Source organism: Acomys minous (genome assembly GCF_964271855.1).
Source record: "Acomys minous genome assembly, chromosome: 20".
Classification (NCBI taxonomy): domain Eukaryota; kingdom Metazoa; phylum Chordata; class Mammalia; order Rodentia; family Muridae; genus Acomys; species Acomys minous.
The window spans coordinates 24,454,158-24,471,444 of NC_140502.1; the positions used below are offsets into that span (position 1 = coordinate 24,454,158).

Genomic DNA, 17,287 nt, shown 5'->3' on the forward strand with positions numbered 1-17,287 from the left:
ATACGTCCCTTAGCAGGCCAAGCCACACGCAAACCATGTCCACGGTCTGGTGACAGCTGTCAGCCAATTCTCCCAGAGATGCTGTCCCTGAGAGCCTGGCGGTTTGTCTGTCTGTTGTTTTTCCAGGATTAAAGGTGTGTGCCACCACGCCCGCCGAGAGCATGGCAGTTTGTTCGTAGAATAAAGAAGCTTGCGTTGGTCACTTGTGGTTGCTGAGATAAAAATACCTGCTGACTGCAGGCAGATTTGCTTTGCATGGCTGTGCGCCAAGTGCTGTGTTAGAAATACCATGTGGCCTCCGTGTTTATTGTGGGAGGCTATTTATTTTATTTTGCCATGCTGGGGATGATTAAATCCAAGGCCTCGCACGGGCTAACTCTCCTCACGCCCCAGCCCCGTCACTTTCGAATCCTAGGCACACAGTCTACTGCCTAGTCACACCCTCAGCCTGTCACTGTCGGAGTCTAGGCAAATGCTGCTGAGTATTTTGCATGCAAGCATGGGGTGCCAGGTGCGTACGCATGTGGAGGACAGTTAGTTCTACCCTGTGGGTCCTGGGGATTGAACTCAGATCACTGGGCTTGACTGCACGCACCGTCACTGACTGACTCGTCTTGAGAGCCCTCTGTCCTCACCTAGTGCAACGAGACACACACACACACCACACACACACACACACACACACACTAATGGTCCCTCTGCTTGTGTTATCTTCCTTATGGGACGATACCCTTTTTTACTGGTTTGTTGGAAACATGTGTGTATGTATTCTATATAGATGTAATTAGTCCACTATATAATGCAGTTTCTATCTCTTGTTCTACGGGACAGAATCTCACTTTATAACTCGGGCTGTCTTTGAACTCAGGGCAAGCCTTCCTGATTTTGGCCTCCTCGATGCCAGGCTGATAAGCATGAGTCACACAGTTTGTATTTTAACTTTTGCTGGTTAGTGCTAATTCCGGAAGAAATGAAGTTCACAAGTTTCCTCTGACCTCCTCAGTATGAACGGCGAGGGCTTAATTCCCTAATCCTACCTGTCATTTCTGTCACTAGAACTCCTCTTACCACACAGTAATCCTCTTTGCACACACAAGCTCCCGACTGGCAAGCTTTTCCGGTATAAACCGCGATAATCCAATTGCATCTGTTTGCTCAACCATGTTTGTAGCAGCTTCATTCCGTGATAGCCAGAATCTGGAAACAACCTAGATGTCCCTTGGTTGAAGAATAGATAAAGAAACTGTGGTGCATCTACACGGTGGAACACTACTCAGCTATTAAAAACAAGGAAATCGCCGGGCGTGGTGGCGCACGCCTTTAATCCCAGCACTCGGAAGGCAGAGGCAGTTGGATCACTGTGAGTTCGAGGCCAGCCTGGTCTACAGAGTGAGTCCAGGACAGCCAAGGCTACACAGAGAAACCCTGTCTCAAAAAACCAAAAAAAGAAAAAAAAAGAAAAAGAAAGAAAGAAAGAAACCTGACCATGAGCGACAAACAAAACAAAAAACAAAGAAACCTCAGTTCTGTCATCTTCCTGGGGAAGGACCAGGTGAGCTAAGGATGCCCGGTCTCGGGGCCGGGCTTCTGAAGTCCTTCCTAGGTATGCATACAGGCTCCTAAAGGCCAGAAGCCTAAGGAGATCTTGAAATTTGCAGGCAAATGGATGGAACTAGAAAAGATCATCCTGAGTGAGGTAACCCAGGCCCAGAAAGACATGCAAGGTAAATACTCACTCCTAAGTGGACAGTAGCCCAGAATAGATGTCCTCTGAGGGACTCCACCCAGCAGGGGGGGATGAGGACAGATGCTGGGACGTGCAGCTGGACTCTGGGCAAAGAGTTGTCAGGAACTCCACAAGAACACTATCAAGGCTGGCGGATCTGGACCCGGGCGGCGGCGGCGGGGGGCGGGGCTACACAAAATGATGCACCAACCAAGGACACTGCAAACAGAGGACCTAGACCCCTGTTCAGATGTGGCCAATGGACAGCTCCTTCCACAGGGGGAAGGCGGGGAGCGGGGACTGCCTTTGCCACAAACTCGCTGTCCCTTGGTGGAGAGGCCCTGTGGGAACACGGAGGAAGGGGATGCAGGTTTTCCAGAGGAGACCGGATACGCTGTGGTCAGACAGTGGGGGAGGGGGAACTCCACCTGTCAGAGGTCTAGGGGAGGGGAATAGTGTGGAAAATGGAGGGAGGGAGGGAGGGTGGGAACAGAAAGTAAGAGTGAGGGGATAAAAATCGGGATGTAAGCACTCGGGAGGCAGAGGCAGGAGGATCGCTGCGAGTTCAAAAGCCAGCCTGGTCTACAAAGCGAGTCCAGGACAGCCAAGGCTACACAGAGAAACCCTGCCTCGAAAAACCAAAAGCAAAAAAAGAACAAAATAAATAAATAAAAATAAACAAAATAAACAAAAAAAAACAATCAGGATGTAATCTGACTAAGTTATAATAATAGTAGAAAGAGTATTATTTTAAAAAAAGAAAAGGAGTGAGAGGCTCAGTCAGGGAAGTGCTCGCTGTGCAAGCTTGGGGGACCTGGAGTCCATCTCCAGCACCCATGGAAAGCTGGGCCTGGCACGCATGCACGTCAGAGGGCAGAGGGTGCACTCCCGGAGCTCAATGGTCAGCCAGTCTACCCAAACTGGTAAATTCCAGGTTCTGCGAGAGATGGGGGTCTCAAAACCAAGATGGAGGATGATTGTGGAAGGCACCAGGCATTGGACTCTGGCTTCCCCATGCATGCTGACACAAGCACACATGGGTGTGTGTGTGTACACTCACAAACTTTTTTCTTTTTTCTTTTTTTTTCCGAGACAGGGTTTCTCTGTGTAGCCTTGGCTGTCCTGGACTCACTTTGTAGACCAGGCTGGCCTCGAACTCACAGCAATCCGCCTGCCTCTGCCTCCCGAGTGCTAGGATTAAAGGCGTGCGCCACCACCGCCTGGAAAATCTTTCTCTCTTTCTTGTTTGTTACATTGGTTGGTTAGGGGTTTTGTTTTGGTTTGTTTGTTTGTTTGTTTCTTTGTTTTGAGACAGGGTCTCTCTGTGTAGCCTTGGCTGTCCTGGACTCGCTTTGTAGAGCAGGCTGGCCTCGAACTCACAGAGATCCACCTGCCTCTGCCTCCCTGAGTGCTGGCATTACAGGTGTGCGCTGCCACCGCTGCCGCCTCCCCCACAAGCTTGCACAGGGGATAAAGCCCAGAGCCTCACGAAGGCTTGGCAAGCATTCCACCACTGAGCCGTGCACCCAGTCCTTCCTGGTAGATTCTAGACAGGTGCTCTCCCACCAAAGCCCATTCCTAGCTGTGCGGCGTCTCTCTTAATACGTGACTGAAGCAGGTTGTCATGATTAGTGGGCGGGACTTTTCTCCACCGAGCCATCTTGCTGGCCCTCGGGTTTTGGTTTTATATTTATTTATTTTCCATGTAGAGAGAGCATGTGTGCCATGGCAAGTGTGTGGAGGTCAAAGGACAACCGGCAGGCCACTGCTCTCTCATTCCTCCATGTGCGTCCTGGAGATCAAACTCAGGATATCAGCCGTGGTACCAAACGCCTTTACCACCGAGCCAACGTCTTGCTGGCCCTCGGTTTAGTTTCATTTTCCAAACTTAAATGTAGTTTGTTTCTTTGTTTTGCTCTTTGAGACAGGGTTTCCTGTAGTTCAGGCTGGCCTCAAATTCACCTTGAACTCCTGCCCAGGCCTCCTAAATCCTGAGATTAAAGATTAAGTGGACAAATACATTTAAAAAAAAAAAGGTTTCTGAACAGATATTTTTAAACGTATGTTCGATTCCACTTGTGTAAGGTATAATTTCCTGTTGAACTGCAATAAAATCCGCCTACCTTAGCCATGTCATCTGATGGGCTTTGACAACTGCACAGCACCCCATTTCAGAGAGAGAATGTTCCCAGCATTCCAGAAAGTTCCTCCGAGCCCCATTATAGTCAGTCTTCTCACCACCCACTTCTTAACTCCTGGGGTACCTTCTGTTTTGATTTTTATCACCATAGATTTATGTCATAATAAATGCCTTTATATTCATTATTCTGAAGTGAGATTTATGGATCATATAGTAATACCTACCTGGAAATTGTTTATAGATCAGGACCATGTTCTTATTGTAATAAAGAGGAAATGGTGGCATGCCTTTAATCCTCCTTGCTATGGGGGAGCATGCTCACCTTCAGCTCCAAGGCCCAGGTGCCTCGGGACTATGAAGGGGCGCAGCCGCCGCTCTCCTGGAGTGAGTGCAGGCTTTTACCTACCGGGATCCTCCTACGGAGCAGAGAGAATCCTGGTACTCAGGCCTCTGCGGGGGAAGAGGCCCCAAGGCCCGGCTGCTTCTCACTAGCAGGGAGGCAGTGCCAGGGCTTAGAAAGTGCAGAAAGCAAGCCACGGGAATCAGGAGCGGAAAAGAGACAGTCAGGAGACGCAGGAGCTAAACCGTATCGTGCATTCGGTGTTGAAGGGGGGAGTCTAAGCTGAGCCAAAAGCCAAAATACCAAAAGGATGGACAAGGCGAAAAGGAGGCACCAAAGGGACCAAAAAGGCCGGAAAGGAAGGACGAAAAGGACGGACCCCCGCTAGTGAATCGGCGGGCGGGGAGGGAGGGGGGAGGGGGGAGGGGGAGGAGAGGGGAGGGGGGAAAGGAGGGGGGAGGGGGAGTTATATGCCCCGGGCGTTGTAAAAGGGGAATTGAGAGTTGTAAAAAAAAAAAGGGGGGGGGGGCGATCCCAGGTCACAGCTTCTGTTTATAGTGAATATCTTAAGAGCCTCATATTGAGAAGGGGGGAACACCTTTTACCAAATGGGATTTAGGGGCCCGCTGGAATCAAAAGGGAGTCACCCCCTTTTCCTAAGCGCGTTAAAGTGGCTAACCAGAGGAGGGGTGGACTTCGACCTCGCCCAGCAATGCCCCACGTGTAAAATTATGTATGTGTACAATGGGGCGTGTGGTGTGTGCGCACGTGTGTATGTGTGTTGTGCAATTATGTCCGTACACGATGGGGTGCGTGTGAGTCTGTGTTTATGTGTGTACAGTGTACTCGTGCGGGTCAGAGGGACAGCTTGTAGGAGTTGCTGCTCTCAGTCCTCCGCAGCGGCTGGAGGGGCCGAACTCAGGCGGTCAAGCTCTGCGACAACGTCACTACCCGATGAACCACTGCCCACCTCACGGGGAAAATGTTTCTATAACTGTGCATGAGTAAAGACGGTTCAGTCCGGGCTCAGGTTGATCATGAACGAGCTCTTTTCCTTAAACAGGGATCCAGTGGGGCGGGCTGTGGGTATTCTGGGTTACTATGGTTACTATGGTGAAACCCTCCAAGGCTGTATAAAGAAAAGAAGTGGAAGAGTCCCAAATGGCGTGGTCCTCTGGCGAGGGGAGCCCTGCACGTGGGATCAGGATGGCGGTCACCTACCCAAGAGAGAGAACCAGAAGATGGGAGGGGCCTCACAAACACCACCCACGGCATCACCATCACCGATCATCACCTGGGGATTGAGTCGGCCGCCTTCGAACTCTCCGTGGGCAAACCACAGACTGGGGAGAGGAGGCAGGATGTGTCTTGTTTTGTTTTTGTTTCTCTCTGTGTTAGCCTTGCCTGTCCTGGACTCCCTTTGTAGACCAGGCTGGCCCCGAACTCACAGCGATCCTCCTGCCTCCCCGAGCGCTGAGATTAAAGGCGTCACCGCCCGGCACAAGGGGACTGGGTTCTTAAAGCAATCCTGAAAGTGTTGCTTTATCGAATGCTCTGGTCTCTCCGTGCTATTTTGGAGTGTGGGGAACGTCCCGCCCTTAAACGTTGGGCTGTCTCGGGCTTTGGGACGGGGTGGGTGGTGGGAAGTGGAGTCCCCCGTGGACAGCCCCCCCTGCAGCCCGCACCTCAACACCACCTACGGCAACTTCCTTCACCCCTCAGGGCTCTTCCTACAGGTTCTGGGCGGGGATCCCTACTTCAGCATTGTATCCCCAGCCACCTGTGTGTCTCGCAGAAGGCACCCCCCCTCTGAGCTCCTTCCCTGCCTGAACCCCAGCTTTCCTGGGTTTTTCTTTTCCATCCCTTCCTCCCTCAGGAGCGGAAAAGAGACAGTCAGGAGACGCAGGAGCTAAACCTTATCGTGCATTCTTATCGTGCACCCTGTGTGTCCCGCTTTTCTCAGATCAGCTCTCCACAGCCACACCTGGCCTAGGTGCTGTCATCTTCCAAAGACCTAAGAGGCGGCCAAAAGAAACTGCCATCCCGGGTTAGGGGGGGACACCCGGAACCAGTCACTGTCAGGTGTCTGCAACCCCCAAGACAGCCCCATATGACTCAGAGGCCTGGGGGTGGCATAGTCCCCTGCACGATGGGCTGGGAAAGCCCATTGTGGACTGGACCCTACCTAGTCCTGCCAGGCTGCCAGGCCACGTCCTTGTCACACCCACTACCAGCCCCAGCCCCAGCCCTCCATCTAACCTGTCTGGCATCTGCTGGCTGTTCCATTCTGCCTTGCTGCCTCCCTGCTCCTGTTAGCCCCAGCCCCAGCCTGAGCCTCAACCCCAGCCCCAGCCCCAGCCCCAGCCCCAGCCCCAGCCCCAGCCCCAGCAGGGACCCAGGGAGGAGGCCCTAACCCTTCCCCACCCATCCATGAAGAGCCTGGAGCATGCGCAGGAGGCTACTGCCCCCTCCCCCGTGGCCTGTCATCTGGCTCTGAGGAAGTGGCTAAGCACTGTGTGTGCTCCACAAGATCTGCCCCTGTCATCTCTCTGACCCGGTGACCTCCCGCCTGCCTCATTTTACTCACTGACTCATCTTGTGACACAGCCTCAGGCTCTGGTTCTCAACCTCCCTAACGCGGTGACCCTGTGACCCTTTGGTACAGTTCATCAAGTGGAGGAGGACAGCCCCAACCATACAATTATTTTTGTTGTTACTTCATAACTGTGATTTTTGCTACTGCTGTGAGCGGGAGTGTAGCTCTCTGGTATACAGGATAGCGGATATGCGACCCTCCGCCATGGGGGTCCCGACCCACGGGTTGAGCACTGCTGGGCTATTTTCTTGCCACCTCAGGGCCTTTGCTGTGCCAGGCCTCCTGTGAGGAAACACTCTGCTTAAGTCCCAGCACTCTGCCCACCTTCCTTGTCACATTCTGGCCTGGGGATGTAACCCATTTGGGAGTGTGCTTGCCTAGCGCTGGGTTCGTTCGCTATAAACCTCCCTAAACCAGGAACAGCAGTGATCTCCTGTGATCCCAGAACAGTGAGAACTGAACAGGCCAGGAGTTCAAGGCCATCCTCAGCCACACCGGGAATTCAGGGCCAGTTTGGGTTCCTGAGATCCTGCCTTTGTTGGCTCTTTTTTGTTTTGTTTTTCGAGACAGGGTTTCTCTGTGTAGCTTTGGCTGTCCTGGACACGCGCTGTAGACCAGGCTGGGCTCCAACTCACAGCGATCCGCCTGCCTCTGCCTCCCGAGTGCTGGGATTAAAGGCGTGCGCCACCACGCCCGCCTCCATCCTTAATTTTAAGATGTATTTATTTATTGTTTTATTTTGAAATAAAAGTCTCACTATGTAACCTTGGCTGCCTTGGAAATCACTAAATAGACCGGGTTGGCCTTGAACTCATAGAGATTGGCCTGCCTCTGCCTTCTGAGTGCTGGAATTAACCTCTTTTCTTTTTATATAGGATCTCGTTATGTGTCCCAGGCTGGCCTGGAACTTGAGGTCTCCTACCCTTAATGGCCTCCTCTGATCTGAAAGGGGGACAGGTTGGTAGATAGATAGACAGACAGACAGACACATGATAGATGATAGACACATAGATACATAGAGGATACATACATACATACATACGTACGTACGTACATACATACATACATACATACATAGGAGACAGGTTCATCCTGTGAGCCCTGTTCCTCTAAAGAGCCCTAACTAACACTGGGAAGACCCCAAGTTTCAGGTCATCCTGGGCTACAGATTAAGATCTCCATTTAAACCACCCCGAACAGGTGCTGGTGAGGTGGCTCAGCCTGACAAGGCAACCTCCATCCCCGGGTCCCGTGTGGTGCAAGCCGTCCTCTCAACGCACATGTGTGCCCTGGGATGGGGTGGGGGCACTGGTCAGTCACAGCCCGCAGAAACAAAGCAGCCCCCCCAATCGTCGTGGTGGTCGCTTGGCATTCCGTGGGGTTGTTTCTGTATGTGTGCGCGTGCGCGAGGGCACCTCGCATGCTGAGCGAGTGCTCTACCCCTGAGCCGTAGCCACAGGCCCTCACTGGGGGACGTTAGGTAAGTGCCCCACAGCTGAGCCCTGCTCCCATCCCATAGTTTCCTTGTCACCAGGGGTGGTAGCCTGCTGCCTCCTTCGTGTGTGTGTGTGTGTGTGTGTGTGTGTGTGTGTGTGTGTATGTGTGTATGTGTGTGTGTGTGTGTGTGTGTGTGTAGTGGATACAAACATTATTTTGTTTTGATCCCAAGTGATGTGAAACAGATTTGTGTGAGGGTGTCTGGTATGTGGTGTGTGGTGTGTGGAAACAGACTTGTGAGAGAATAGATGATGTTTGTCCTCTAGAAGAGCAACGGCCTCTTGCGGGGGCATGGTCTTTGCCAACTAATAAACAACCTAGTACAGACTATGAGTGTGTGTGTGTGTATACACATACATATATGCATGCATATACGTGTATATATGAGCACAAAGCAAGAGGCTTGGCTTTTTGGTTTGGGAATCGCCTCCCCGTCGCTTTGCTGTTCGTCGCTCCACTTCACGATGCTCTTAGAACCGCTGCAGAGAACACCTCACGGTTCCGGGTTCCTGCTGCCGCGGTTGCTGTCACCTCTGCTGAACTGCTGCTTTGCTGTTCAATGTGTCTGCTGAAATCCTCACCGACAAAGGGCGGAGTCGCTCCAAGGAACTTAGTCTAAAAAGGTCTACTTCTCCTGTTCCCATTAACCTCTTTTCTCTCCTATCTAGGGGCTAGGGGTGGGTGGGTTGGAAGGGGGGGTGTAGGCATTAAAGAACCCCAAATAAAGTATGTTTGAAAAAGTGTAATGCCTACGTGTGTGTATGTGTGTGCATGCGCGTGTGTGTATGTGTGTGTGTGCATGCGTGTGTATGTGTGTGTGTGCATGTGTGTGTGTATGTGTGTGTGTGTGTGTGTGTGTGTGTGTGTGTGTGTGCGCACGCGCGCGCGCGCACTCTGAGGCTTCTCTTCTATCCACAGAGTGTCTCTTTTGGAGACAGGGATGCAGCTATGTAGCTCAGGCTAGCCCAGAATTCAGAGCACTCCACTTGCCTCACCCTGCCAAGTGCTGGAAATTACAGGCATATGCTAAGACAAGGGGTCCGGAGGTTTTTTGAAGCAAACACTCCCACTGTCCCTCCATGAAATCAGTGGATTGAGTATTGGGGAGTCAACACCAATGGGGATCCAGTGTTGCAGAAAACCTTGTGAGAGAGCCACAGGAGCGTCCTGCACCGACTCCCATCCCCAGTGTGGAGGGCACGGTGGAGGGTGTCCCACATCCCTTCAGCTGTGTTTTCACTGAGCACCTTGGGACAGCGGGAGCCTCCCTAACCCCTGAGCACGACGGGTTCAGAAACAGGCAGCCAGCCCAGCTGTAGCCAACGGCACCCACCGGGGTGCGTTCTGGAGGATCCAGGCATAGACCAAAACATGAAGGCTGTAAGGTTTGGAGCGAGTCCAGGTAGCAGCGCACCGTGGAAGAAAGCCTGGCTGGACACCTGCTGTTGGGATGGTTACCACACCCTCATTCCTTGAGATATGTGGATAGATTTATGGCCTCCGATGTGAGAGGGAAGCAGACAATAAGGCAATGACCAGATGGGCATGACAGCATCTCTCGTTGGGAAATAACTTAGGCTGCAGGCCAGCGGCCAGCTACAGCCCGGCTGCCCCCTGCAGAGTTATGTGAGGGTTCTCATCACACGGCCTTAATTTTTTAGTCTTATTTGTATATTTTTAGATTTGTTCTGTCTGTCTCTGTCTGTCTGTGTGTGTGCGCGCGCGCATGTGTGCATGTGTGTATGTGTGTGTGTGCATGAGTGTGTGTGTGTGTGTGTGTGTGTGTGTGTGTGTGTGTGTTTTACGCCACTAGCATAAACTTAAGTCCTCTGGGTCCTCAGCTTAGCTTCTCCAGTCCCAATTTATTCACCTTTTTTGAGACAGAGTCTCACTGTAGCTCTGGTTGCCTGGACTCTATGTAGACCAAGCTGGCCTTGAACTCACAGAGCTCCACCTTTGTCTGTCCTCTCAAGTGCTGGGATTAAAGGCATGTGCCACTACTCCCAGCATCAGCATCAGCATCAGCATCAGCATCAGCATCAGCATCAGCATCCACAACAACAACATTATCATTATTATTTTACCTCTTGAAACAAACTATCATTCTATTGCCAGGCTGGCCTCACAGGTCAGTGATTCTCCTGCCTCAGCTTCCCCAATGCTGGGACTACAGGTGTGTGCTGTTGTACCCAACTTGCTTTTTTTTGTTGTTGTTTTCTTATTTTGTTTTTTTGTTTGTTTGTTTGTTTGTTTGTTTTTTGGTTTTTCAAGACAGGGTTTCTCTGTGTAGCCTTGGCTGTCCTGGACTCGCTTTGTAGACCAGGCTGGCCTCCAACTCACAGCGATCCCCCTGCCTCTGCCTCCCGAGTGCTGGGATTAAAGGCGTGCGCCACCACCGCCCGACAAATAAAAAAAATTTTAAGGCGGGAGAGAGGGAAAGAAGGGTAACCTAAAGTGGGTGTTTTCCTGAGGTCTGTGAACGAACACATAAAATTAATGGAACCCCCAGAGGTGCTGTGCCAACCTCAGTTTACAGGCGGCTGGTTTCGAAGCCCTCACCGCGCCAGGCAGGGCTTGGTGTTGGTAGAGAGCAACTAGGGTAGCGCTTTGCTGGAAGAGAATTTGACCCAGAGGACGCACAGCAGGTGCTGGCTGAAGACGCACTTGCCAGGTGGGGAGATTCACCACACATCCGGGCTCACCGCACTCCTGACCCTGAGTGTGTGGATCAAAGCTCGGTTGTGTTTTCTGATATCCACAGGGTGGGGGAACCCGAAACGCCCCGGGGCCGGCCTGGGGGGCGTGGCTCAGTGGGTAGAGTGCTCGCCTCAAAGGCGCCAAGCCCGGGGCTCTATCCCGCCTGAGTTCCGGGCCAGCCCGGACTGCACAGCAAGCCTCGGTTCCCAAACACAGCTGGGCACATCCTTCTGAAATGTGCCCTCCCCGCGCGCTGCGTGTGGCTTATCTCCTTAATCTTAATTGTCTGAGCTCTTTCCCCCCACACCCCCCATTGTATTTGGCAGGTCCTCCCCTCCGGCTTGCGGCTTGCGGAAGCATCGATTTGCCATCCACAGCCGTGGGCAGACATCGTTGGTTTGTTTTGTTTAAGCCCGTGACACTAAGAAGGCTGGGAGCGCTCTTGAGCTTCTGTGTGTACCTATGCGCACGCGTCCCTGAGCACGCGAGAGCACAGCTGCAGGGCACGCTGCAGTTAGGGACAGCCTGCCCACGTGGCGGTTCCCGCCACCACTCACGCGCTTCTGGTCAGAAGAGGGTGAGTGTCCCATCTCGGCCCCAGCATTAAAAGCTGTTTGTTTGTTTGTCTTGACATCTGGGCCATGAGTGGTAGTTTTAATGTGTGTTTTCCTGGTGCTGAAAGAGGCTAATCACCCTTTCTTGTGTTTGTTTGGAATTGTCGGATCCAATTTACAGGTGGCAGCGGCTGAGGCAGCTGGTTCAGAGCCACCTCCTTCATTAGGGCCAACGAGCCAGACCAACATGGCATGCCCTTCCCCGAGTGGAAACGTGAGTTGAATTTGTTTATTCAAAAAACCAGGAGAGAGAATGCCTGCATTCCCGGACAGACCAGATTTTGTGGGCACAGAAGACATCTTCTCTCCTTTCACTTTAAAAAAAAAAATTTTTTTTTTTGGTCCGGCATAGTGGTGCACGCCTTTAATCCCAGCACTTGGGAGGCAGAGGCAGGAGGATCGCTGTGAGTTCGAGGCCAGCCTGGTCTACAAAGCGAGTCCAGGACAGCCAAGGCTACACAGAGAAACCCTGTCTCGAAAAAAAAATTTTGTTTTTGCTTTTAGTTTTGTTTGTGTGTTTGTGTGTGTGTATGTCAGTGCTCCTGCATGAGAGTGTACATGCACTTGTGTACGTGAGTGTGTGAATGTGTGTGGGAGAGAGAATGTGTGTGTATGTGTGTGTAACTGTGAGTGTGAAAGTGTGTGAGAGAAAATGTGTGTATGTGAGTGTGTGTATGTGTGTGTGAAAGAGAGAATGTGTGTGAGTGTGTAAGTGTGTGAGTGTGCAACTGTGTGTGTGCATTTGTGTGTGCACATGAATGCCCACGGAGGCCAGAGGAGGCCAGCAGCCCCGTTAGAGACAGAATCAGATGCAGCCGTCGGATGCCTAACATGGTTGCTGGCGATCAGGATCCTTTTAATTCCCCAGCCCGGTTTTCACTATTTTATGGAAAGTAACTTCGAACTCTGAACCCATCGATCTTTCGTTTTTCTTTTGTAGAGACAGGGTTTCTCTGTGTAACCTTGGCTGTCCTGGCCTCGCTTTGTAGTCCAGGCTGGCCTCGAACTCAGAGATCCACCTGCCTCTGCCTCCCGAGTGCTGGGATTAAAGGCGTGCGCCACCACCACATCCCGGCCCCATTAATCTTTTTTTTCCCCCTTACTAATTTCTAGTATATCTATTATATTCTTTTTAACATAATTCCTATTATGTTTATTTCTTTATTTAGTGTGTGGGAGTGGAGGGGTGCCAAATGTATGGTTTCACAGAAGCCACAGCATATCCGTGGCCGTCACAGGACAACTGTTGGCAGTTGCTTCTCTCTTACCATGTCGATCCCAGGGATCAGACTGAGGTCCGCACGCTTGGCCGCAAGCCGCCTTTACCCAGTGAGCTGCCCAATGGAAGCCATTCCTCTTTTTGTTCTGTTATGTTTCCTCAGCCTTTTCATGCCTATAAAGGCATCCTCCTCGGCTCGGCTCGGCTCGGCTCGGCTCGGCTCGGCTCGGCTCGGCTCGGCTCGGCTCGGCTCGGCTCGGCTCGGCTCGGCTCGGCTCGGCTCGGCTTGCCAGAACACTCACACTGCCCAGTGCCAGAACTTGCAACTCAAGCCAATTAAACTGGAAATTCTGTTTTCTGCTGTTGTTTGCAGCAGTGAGGACGGAAGCAAGGAGCAGGAAGTAACCTGGTCCTACAGGGGTAAGGGTCCCAGATGACAAGATGGGGAGCAGGAGGATCAGGGGTGAGAAGATAAACAGGACAGAGGGCCGGCCCGAACTGATGACCCCACCTGCGAGTTTATTAAACCGCCGAGCATCTTACATACTGTCGGCTCGGGGGAAGTGATCAGAGTCGGCAGGAAACTATCTCGGAATGGCACAGATCCCTTCCTGTGCCGAGTGAAAAACAAGTGTGCTCTCAGTACAAAAGTTCTTCTGCGGGGCTGGAGAGAAGGCTACATACAAGGTCGAGCATTGATTGACTTATCTTGCAGAGGGCTCACAGCCGGGCTGCTAGCTCCAGTTCCAAGCGCTCTGACGCCCTCTTCTGGCCTCCACGAACATTGCTAACAAGCCATCAAAGCAGACAATTTTTTTTTTTTAAACCAAAAATTCCTGTCAGCAGAGCCAGGGGTCTTCCAGGCTGAGGAGGAGAGTTGACAAGGGTGTAGATGACGCTGGCAGATCACAAGAATACAGATACTGAATTGGTTCTCTCTGCTTATGGGCCTGAGGATGTTCCCAAGACAACGAATTGACTGAGAACGACAATCTCTTTCAGGGTTCTAGACCATAAGATCTCGTAGAAACCTCTGAATGCAAAGAGGGTATGTCCTGGCACTCAGTTCGACTCAAAACATTTGACTTATACCGTTCAGGGTGTGCTTAGTTACGGGAGCTGTGTAGTCTAGCAAATTGTGTCAAGAGTTCCAAATGATACAGTAACTAAATCAGGGACTCCCCCTCTTTGGGGGGGGGGGAGAAAAACCCAAATACCAAAGAAAACGTGTCTTCAGGAACATGAAAATAGCTGGGTGCTGTGGCACAGGCTTTTAATCCCAGCACTCAGGAGGCAGAGGCAGGCGGATCGCTGTGAGTTCGAGGCCAGCCTGGTGTACAAAGCGAGGCCAGGACAGCCAAGGCTACACAGAGAAACCCTGTCTGAAAAACCAAGAAGATGTTGGGGGCAGAGACAGAGACAGAGAGCAGGAGAACCTCAGGGTCCTGTGTATAGGGGCCAGGTAAGGACCATCAGTAACTGGCATTGGTCTCTTTCTATTGGCCCACATCACAGGAAGATGAGGATCAGACTCCCAGCCCAGAGCTGGTGTTCTCCTTGGAAGAAGAATTAGGGTCTGTTGGGTTTTCTTTAAATCCCAGCTAGGATGTCGCACTGGGTCGGACCTGAATTCCCACTTTAGTTACACAGAGATAGTCCATGCAGAAACATGAAGCACACAGCCAGCAGCCACCAAAATGAGACTTGGGAGTTGTTTTTTTCTTTTCTTTTTCTTTTTCTTTTTTTTTTTTTTTCTAAACAAGGTTTCTCTGTGTAGCCCTGGCTGTCCTGGACTCGCTTTGTAGACGAGAGCTGGCCTCGAACTCACAGCGATCCTCCTGCCTCTGCCTCCCCGAGTGCTGGGATTAGAGGTGTGCGCCACCACGCCCGGGTGGGCGATTTTTTTTTAAGTTCGCTGGAGTCATGTCAACAGATCCAGAAGGCTTAGTATTAGTCCAAAGGAGCTGGAAGCAAGGGTTCCCGGAACTCCACATGCCTGCAGCAAACACCACGTTCTTACTCATGAGTCCGAGGATTGAAACCAGTAGAATGCAAACGTGTGATCCTCCTGGTTTATTGACTGCCAGGGGACAAGGTGTCACCCCCCAAAAGCAGATTTCTGTTTCTCACTTTTTGTTTGGTGTTTTATGAAAGGCCTTTGAGGGGCTGAAGAGACAGCTCAGCAGTTAAGAGCACTGGGCCGCTCTTCCAAAGGAGCAGGGTTCAATTCCCGGCACCCGAGTGGCAGCCCACAGCTGTCTGCAACTCTGACTCCCTGGGCTCTGACACCTGCTCACACAGTGACAGACAGGCATGCAGGCAAAACACCACATGCACAGAAGTAAATAAGCAAATAAGTACATACATACATAAGAGCTTTGAAAGAGGAAGAGGGCGAGGCTGGAGAGATGGCTCAGAGGTTAAGAGCGCTGACTGCTCCTCCAGAGGTCCTGAGTTCAATTCCCGGCAACCACATGGTGGCTCACAGCCATCTATAGTGAGATCTGGCGCCCTCTTCTGGCTGCAGGTGTACATGCAGGCAGAGCACTGTATACATAATAAATATTCTTTAAATAAATAAATAAAGAGGAAGAGGGACTGAGTGGGAGGCAGCCATGAGCTGCCAATCACAGTGGGCTGCCTCATCTCCGTTCCTTGTGGGAAGCCAGCGTCTTCCTCTGCAGTAGCCTGAGCAGTAGCCGCCACCAAGCAACAAGGTATCATCAGGAGAGGGGGCAGGGAGTGTTAGGGTGGCGAGGTGCCTAATTCCTACCCTATCACTAGGGTTCGGGACCCTCAGGCCCGCGGAGGGGAGCCAGCAAGGGTGCGGTTGACGTGGATAGATTAAGGAGATAGTTTAGCAACTCAAGGAAACCCTGCCGTCCCCCCTTCCCGTCACCCCTCCCCCCTCAGTCCATCCCCCCTCCCCCTCCCCCACCCCGCGAGGAGCTTTCCAGGCAAAGCACCACGTCTCCCCTAACAACTCTTGTGTGACTAATTTGCAGTCAAATCCGTCTGTAACTAGAGAGCGCGCGAGCCAAGTCAGCCCTAACCAGTTCTGGGTACACGTGCGTGCCAGGAGAGAAAAAGCTCTACTGATCAGTCCGTGCCTAGATACGACGAAGCAAGCACAGGCCCAAACGTATAAGATCTCGGAAGAAGGCGGAAGTTCCCATGTCCTGATGGAAAACAAAAGACCCGGGACCCGAGCTACACCCCTAGCAAGCAACACCCCTACAGGTCCCCATGGCGAACTGCCCGATAAAACTTTTGGCTGCACGCTATCTTTAAACAGGAAACCCAGAGGCAGGCGGATCGCTGTGAGTTCGAGGCCAGCCTGGTCTACAGAGCGAGTCTAGGACAGCCAAAGCTACACAGAGAGACCCTGTCTCAAAAAAACAAAACAAACAAGCAAAAATCTGTCCAAAGGGATTTCTCTGGGAGGAAAGGAAAAGAAATACTTTGAGCTCAGTCATGACTCCTAGAGGCCTCTGTAATTGTGGAATGTTTGAAACTGTTGTTCATCTTGGGGACTGAAGACAAGACTCAGCAGTTAAAGTTGGGTGTTGCTCTCTCAGAGGGAGACCTGAACCCAGGTCTCAGCACCAGCGACAAGCGGCTCACAGGCCCCTGTGACTCAGGAACTACAACTCGCTCTTTTGGCCTCTTCCGGCACTGCAGGCACAGGCACCCACCCATACAGAGATGTAAGTGTGTGTGTGTGTGTGTGTGTGTGTGTGTGTGTGTGTATTATTGTTGTTGTTAATTTAATCTCTTTACAGCCTGATCCCAGTGTTTTTTTATCGTTCAAGTTAGGGTTTCTCTGTGTAGCTCCGGCTGGCCTTGAACTCAGAGATCTGCCTGCCTCAGCCTCTAGGACAGCCAGGGCTACATAGACAAACTCTGTCTCACAAACAAAACAAAACAAAGCAGAAAAAAAAAAAAGGAAAAGAGAGAGAGAAAAATGGGGTCAGTTTTTTAGCCATGACTTTTGGTGTACAGGAGACGTCCCAAAAACGGAACTGGCCCACCAGTCCCCAAAATTTCCCTAGGATGCTTTTTTTCTTTTTACTCTTTGTTTCAGTTTTTGTTTTCTTTCTTTCTTTCTTTCTTTCTTTTTTTTTTTTTTTTTTTTGGTTTTTTGAGACAGGGTTTCTCTGTGTAGCCTTGGCTGTCCTGGACTCGCTTTGTAGACCAGGCTGGCCTCGAATTCACAGTGATCCCCCTGCCTCTGCCTCCTGAGTGCTGGGATTAAAGGTGTGTGCCACTGTCTCAGGCTCTACTCAGTATACTCTTGAGCCTGTAGAGACATTTCTTTTTTCCAGAGTACAGGGCAGATGTAATTCCAGGCACTGACGGGGACTGCTTCTGTGAAGAGAATTGTGGAAAAGAAAAGGGAACTGAGTAGTGTTTACACTTTGGTGCTTTTTTTTTTTAATGTAAAAATGTTAGGGGTTT

At 51.3% G+C, this 17,287-nt stretch overlaps 1 long non-coding RNA gene across 1 annotated transcript in view; it reads right to left on the reverse strand.

The window, feature by feature from the left end:
* LOC311591182 overlaps positions 1-17,287 on the reverse strand; it is a 129,139-nt gene that overhangs the window by 92,033 nt on the left and 19,819 nt on the right. The window lies entirely within an intron of this gene.